The sequence below is a fragment of the Diaphorina citri genome, unplaced genomic scaffold, assembly GCF_000475195.1.
Source record: "Diaphorina citri unplaced genomic scaffold, Diaci psyllid genome assembly version 1.1 scaffold1146, whole genome shotgun sequence".
In the NCBI taxonomy this organism is placed as follows: Eukaryota; Metazoa; Arthropoda; class Insecta; order Hemiptera; family Psyllidae; genus Diaphorina; species Diaphorina citri.
In genome coordinates, this window is record NW_007378575.1 from 111,716 (window position 1) to 117,851 (window position 6,136).

General features: G+C 40.4%; 1 long non-coding RNA gene across 1 annotated transcript; it reads right to left on the reverse strand.

Annotated features, from left to right (window-relative positions):
- Nucleotides 1-272: 272 nt before the first annotated feature.
- On the reverse strand, nucleotides 273-2,809 carry LOC103514451. The gene is made up of 2 exons (XR_541653.2): nucleotides 2,549-2,809; nucleotides 273-1,542 (listed from the first exon to the last, which is right to left on the reverse strand). It is a non-coding gene; the product is annotated as an uncharacterized LOC103514451 (long non-coding RNA).
- Between the last annotated feature and the right edge of the window lie 3,327 nt (nucleotides 2,810-6,136).

The window sequence follows — 6,136 nt, forward strand, 5'->3', positions numbered from 1 at the left end:
TACATAATACTCTTTACCTTCTCACACACCTATTTTTTCGATCAATCCAAAATCCTTGATTGGAACACTTTGCCTATCAAAGAGTACACATTTTGGGTGTGTACTACATATTTTGTGTACCTACATTTTCAGCAAAGCTGAATTCAATTTTCAAATTTTCATCACAAAATTTCAAAAAGGCAAACAAACAGAAGTGAAAAAGAAGCACAAAAAGATTTTTTTTTTTTTCAACTGTAATACTTTCACCATAAAATTTAGGGTTATTTTTACCATCGCAATTAGAAAAAAAAAGGAAAAATTGTTTGTGGGCAAGAAAAATTTCAAGGTGCATCCACACTGCAAACTTTAAGCTCGCAAGCAAAACAACTACGTAACCAGTTAAGCTTATGTCATTTAATACATTGTGTTTTGTGTTTTATGTACACTGGGTAGCTAAGTATTTATTTAGTATGAAAAGGTTAGTTACCTATTGAGTTTTTTCGTAAAGGAGTTTTTAAAGAAATTTTGTCAAATACCCATGTACCCTAAGTAGATCATTATGAATTAAATTTGTCCTAAAGGACTTACTATCACAAATTTTATTCTAATAGGTAGAAAGAAAAAAAAAATCAATACTTTCCTACGGTAAATATCGTAAACATCGTACATTATTAGGATAAGGAAAGTCGTGCGATATTCACACCAGATTTTTAGGATAAGGAAAGTATTGGAAAGAATTTCCTTCCTATAGGATAAGGAAAGTAAGAGAGGGAACAAAAATAAAGTCAAACCAAAAATTCCCATCACACGTTGTGGTCTGATTCCCGACCCCTGCCTGGATAAGGAGACCACGACCTTCACCACGACACGACTGGGTCTTAATTAAAATACAGGGTGTTCCATAAAAAGAAAACGCATTTTTTTCTGAGTCACCTAATGTCTGGCACATTTCTCTCTTTTCTTATGTATCCGCGATTTTATGAACTTTTATATGGAACCCCGACTTTATGAACTACCCTTAGTCCCAATTCGTTCATAAAATCGGGTTTCTACTGTATTACAATAACGATACCTAAATGGGAAGTATTGTGTCTCTTATCGCCCATCTGATGAGGGACATGGGTATGCTACGACACAGACCATACGAGTCTAATGTAGCAGTTGTTTCATTGCTACGGAATAAAAACGGCGATGAAACTCATCTTTTTTTTTTTTTTTTTAATACATAAATATAGTATGTGTGTAGATACTTAAAAGTACAAAATATGTATACCTACAATAAATAAATAAAAAATGGTACTTAGTTAGCTGCTCTGATTTAAGAAATTCAACACTAAAAGTAACACTAAAGGTGCCGACCAAAGTTTAGTCATAATAAAGTCGAGGCCAGTATGTGGAATTGTGGACAGCCTTTTAGCCTCGTATAAACAAGCCATTACAACGTTTAGGTATCACTTTATTTCATTCTGATATAAATGACAGCATACCATTACTTAAATAACATTGAGGAACCATCAGAAGAAGGTTTTAGAAGAACATTGACATTTTCTTACACCAACGAGTCTGTAACAGAAAAAAATAAAAATAATAATGACTTGGATAGTTAGCTTGGAGGTTAGCGAGCCTGCCTTGTAAAGATGTAGGTCAAGGGTTTAATTCCCAGCCTTGGTAGCGTAGTGGTCAAGACGCTCGCCTGGTAAACAGGAGGGCGTGGGTTCGATCCCAGCCGAGGCATGGAATTTTATCCTCATTTATTTGAGATTTTGACCACATAATAATGGAGCTCTAAGGGTTAGGTGGTAGAAAACGCCTCCGGCGTTAACCTCGCCTAGTGGTTACCTTCCACTCAAGAGTCTATTATTATTATTATTAACGCTACGTTTAGAACCACTTTCCATACCCAAAGTCCCCAGTAATAGGACATCTCGAGCGGGCATAGCTTTCAAACAGAACAGCTATTAATAATATCATCTCCCAAGTCAGACTGTGCAGTACCCAATTAAAAAATCTATTAATTTATCACGACCTGGTGTCTATCTCTTGGTTTTTAATTTCTCCGTTCTGTTGAAGGCAAGAGATGCGGAGTGAAGAGAAGGATTTGATTTTTTCTCCTCTCAAAGGATTACGGACGTACTGATTTTGGTTGTTGATCATTAAATATTTTAGGGAAGTCACAAAAGATCTAATCAGATCGCAAGTAACATAGGGCATAAACTGCCGATGGTCCTTCTTATACCCAATATTACCAATCCTTGAAGGAAGGATCATGGTCATGAACTGTCTGAAAACAAAGGAGAAATTTAGATCTACTCATGTCAAACAAAACCAATTTTTGGTGCATTCTATTGATATAAACTGACATTTAGATAAGACGAAAACATCAGCAGAGTCAAAAGTAAGGAAATATTGACCAAAGAGCCTCTCTGTGAATAAAAGCTCTGTCTGGAGCACCCCAATTTGATGGGGTGCTTTCAAAGCCAAAGGCTTGGTGAAATCCACCAGAAAACCTTTTTTTCGAATGACCTTAAATGGGTCCTTTTCATGTTAACCGAAAGAATTAGTGGTGTACCTTTTTTGTTTGTTGACTAGTAGAAGCTCATCGCCCACCGTTTTCGCGGACCTCAGTAGAACCTCTTCCGCTTGTTATCCTGATACTTCTGGTAAAACAACAGACCAATCACCGCCAAGGCGCCCAACACAACCAAACCAATCAGAATCAAGAAGAACATTTTGACGCCGGACATGCCCTTCTTGGCGTCCGGAACACGCTCCCGGGGCGGCTCAAACGTGATCGCCGACGGGATGATGTGAGACCGGTCTTCCACTACGCGCTGGAAAATGAGAAAAAGAAATGAAATGTGAAATTCGTACTGCAAATGAAACAAAGGTAGAAACACACAATTTTAACAGTACCCATGAAATATATAAGACCTTGTTTAGACTGCGGAAGTAAAGGGACTTTTCAGTCTCATTCTGGCAGTATAACCAGGGTATATTCTATTCTACTATAATGTAACACACTACTATCACTGCCCTCCAAATTTCTTGACCCTGCCGGGAATCGAACCCGGGTCTCCCGCGTGCAAGGCGAGTGCAGTGACCACTACGCCATGGAAGCTGACTACATAAGAAAGTATATTATTTGGATGCCCTGCACAACACTCACTTTATTACAGTGGCGGCCGATGCCCATGAGAAAGTTGTCGGGCTTGATGTCGCGATGAATGAAGGACTTGCAGTGGACATATTCGATTCGGCCGATCATTTGGTCCGCCAACATCAGGACCGTTTTGACCGTGAAGCGGCGCGAACAGAAGTTGAACAGGTCCTCGAGCGACGGCCCCAGGAGGTCCATGACGAGCACGTTGTAGTCGCGTTCCTGGCCGTACCACCTGGGGGACAGAGGAACCGGAGAGGGTTAAATTAAAGTTATAAAATTTCAAAAGTTAATCTTGCCTTTGTTGCTTAGAGTGTAAATAAATAAATAAAAAATGAATAAAATTTTATTTATTTATTTTTTTTTTTATTTTTCTTCTTTTGGGAGCTTCTTAACTGTAACTGCTAAGGTCTTATCGTCTCGAAAGCGAATAAAGAAGGACGACAGGATAGGAGAAAGCCAGCCGTTCCGAGAACAAACCTTATGTTTAAATTAATACCCGCCCCGGCCGGAAATCGAACTCACGACCCAGCGCTTACAAGGCAGACGGGCTACCGTTCAAGCTATCTAGGCTAGCTTCTTATGGCTTGGAAAGTGAGGGGGGGCTCATTCTAGATTACACAATATAATTATGTAGGTACGTTATTTTTGTTTTTACTTTTTGTGTGGTTATTGTTGTTCATAATATTACTGAAACATTGCATGACATTATGTGCGTACCTGCTCGTACACTTTTGAAGACAACAACATCAACAAACCTCCGTAATTCTCTGGTCATCACATTAAACTTAGAATAACAACACAAAACGTGACAGAAGATGCGTAGTCCGTGACGTCACATGACCTTAGCACCGTGAGATGCGTATGTTGTGACGTCATTTGACCTTAGCACTATCACGACTCCTCTCTCTCTCTCCCTTGTTTATCATTTGTTATCAACAATGTCAATACTATATGTTCTGATAAGAAAAGTGATAACAATTGATAGTGCCCATTGCTTGATGGGGACAATATTACGTAAATGGGGACAAACCTAGTTAGCTTGGATGGCAGCGCTAATTTTCTAGCTTTCGATTTTGGGACGATAAGACCTCCGGTGTTGCAGGTCTCCTATCAAAAAAAAAGAGAGAGAGAGAGAGAGAGAGAGAGAGAGAGAGAGAGAGAGAGAGAGAAGAGAAGAAGAAAAGAGAGAGGAAGAGAACGAAGAAGAGGAGGAAAACTACGCTACGATGGCTAGAGCACGAAATGAATGTGTTTTTGGCATTCTCTACCACCCAACCCTATCCCAATACTGATGACGTGCGTCCCACGGGGGGGGGAGAGAGAGAGAGAGACGGAGGGAGGGAGAGAGAAAGGAACAAAAAGAGAAAGAGAGGGAGAGGGAGAGGGAGAGAGATACGATCATAATAGTGATAATGAATATGAGAAATTCTTGTCGGTTTTTCATCATCATTTCATTCTGTACGGAGAATAGGGAGAAGGAAGGAACAAAAAGAGAAAGGGAGAGAGGGAGAGAGAAAGGAACAAAAAGAGAAAGAGAGGGAGAGAGAAAGAAGGAAGAAGAGCAAGGGAGGAGAGGGAGAGAGAAAGAAGGAAAGTGAACGAGGGAGAGAGACAGAGCGTAGGAACAAACTGAAAAGGTTATGAGGGAGAGAGGGAGTGAGAGAAAGAGAGGAGAAAAAAGAAAAAGGACAGAGAGGAGAGGGAGAGAGAGAGATAGAAACGAGGATAAAACAGAAAAGGTCGAGGGAGTAAGGAAAAAGAGGGGGAGAGAGAGCGAGAGAAGAGGAAAGAGGGGGGGAGGCAGGAGTAAAAAGGAAAGAAGGAAGGAAAGAGAGAGAGAGAGAAAAACGAGGATAAAACAGAAAAGGTTGGGGGAGTAAGGAAGGAGAGGGAGGACAGAAGGGTAGGAGTGGGGAATGACATACCTACACTCACTCCCACATACACATCCACCCAACCGTTTCTCATTAATTAATTCCCACAGTTCTAAACCTGAGGTGTGTTTTAGGATTAATTAATTACTCAACGAACGAGTTCCAAGCTTTGAAGATTCTGCCTTTAGTTTTTTTTATGTTTGATAGGAACTGTTACTGCTAAGGTCTTATCGTTCCGAAAGCGAAGAGAGACAGGATAGGAGAAAGCCAGCCGTTCTGAGAACGAACATTATCCGTTCAGGATAAAATCCGTCACGGGCGGGAATCGAACCTGCGCTGCTCTCCAAGATACCTCTAGGCTGGCTGCCATTAGCCTGTCTATTTATACAAACTGACGGGTTTCTCCCACTGTAGGTACATGTATCAATTTATACCATGTATGGAGAGACCAGGTACCACCTACGTTAGTATGATCTACGTTTCGGTACATTAACTCGATACCTACCTAACCTGATATAAATAAAATAAATTGTCAGCTCCCATGGCGTAGTGGTCACTGCACTCGCCTTGCACGCGGGAGACCCGGGTTCGATTCCCGGCGGGGTCAAGAAATTTGTATCAAGCAAATGATTGATTCCGTGACTGGATGTTGCGGGGCCCACTCAGCCTCGTGAGGAAAATGAGTAGCTATGACATATAAATGCGCATAGCGACCGGTGCCAGCACGGTAGGTAAACATTGGATGTTAGGATTATTGAGATATTGGGAAAAATCCTACAATGCTGCAGTGAGCACCAAAGTTGTGATATAATAACACAAAGAAACTGCATTTACATTTACATTTTGACCCATAGTGTTATATCATAACATTCATAACACAGCTTTGGTGCTCACTGCAACATTGTAGGATTTTCCAAATATCTCAATAATCATCCAATGTTTAACTACCATGCTGACACCGGTTGCTATGCTCATTTATATTACATAGCTAGATAACTACTCATTTTCTTCACGAGGCTGAGTAAGCCCCGCAACAGCCAGTTACGGAATCAATCATTTGTAAGATTTAACCCACAGTAGTACGATTTAACTCTTTAGAACTTTCCTTTTCATTTCCCACTTT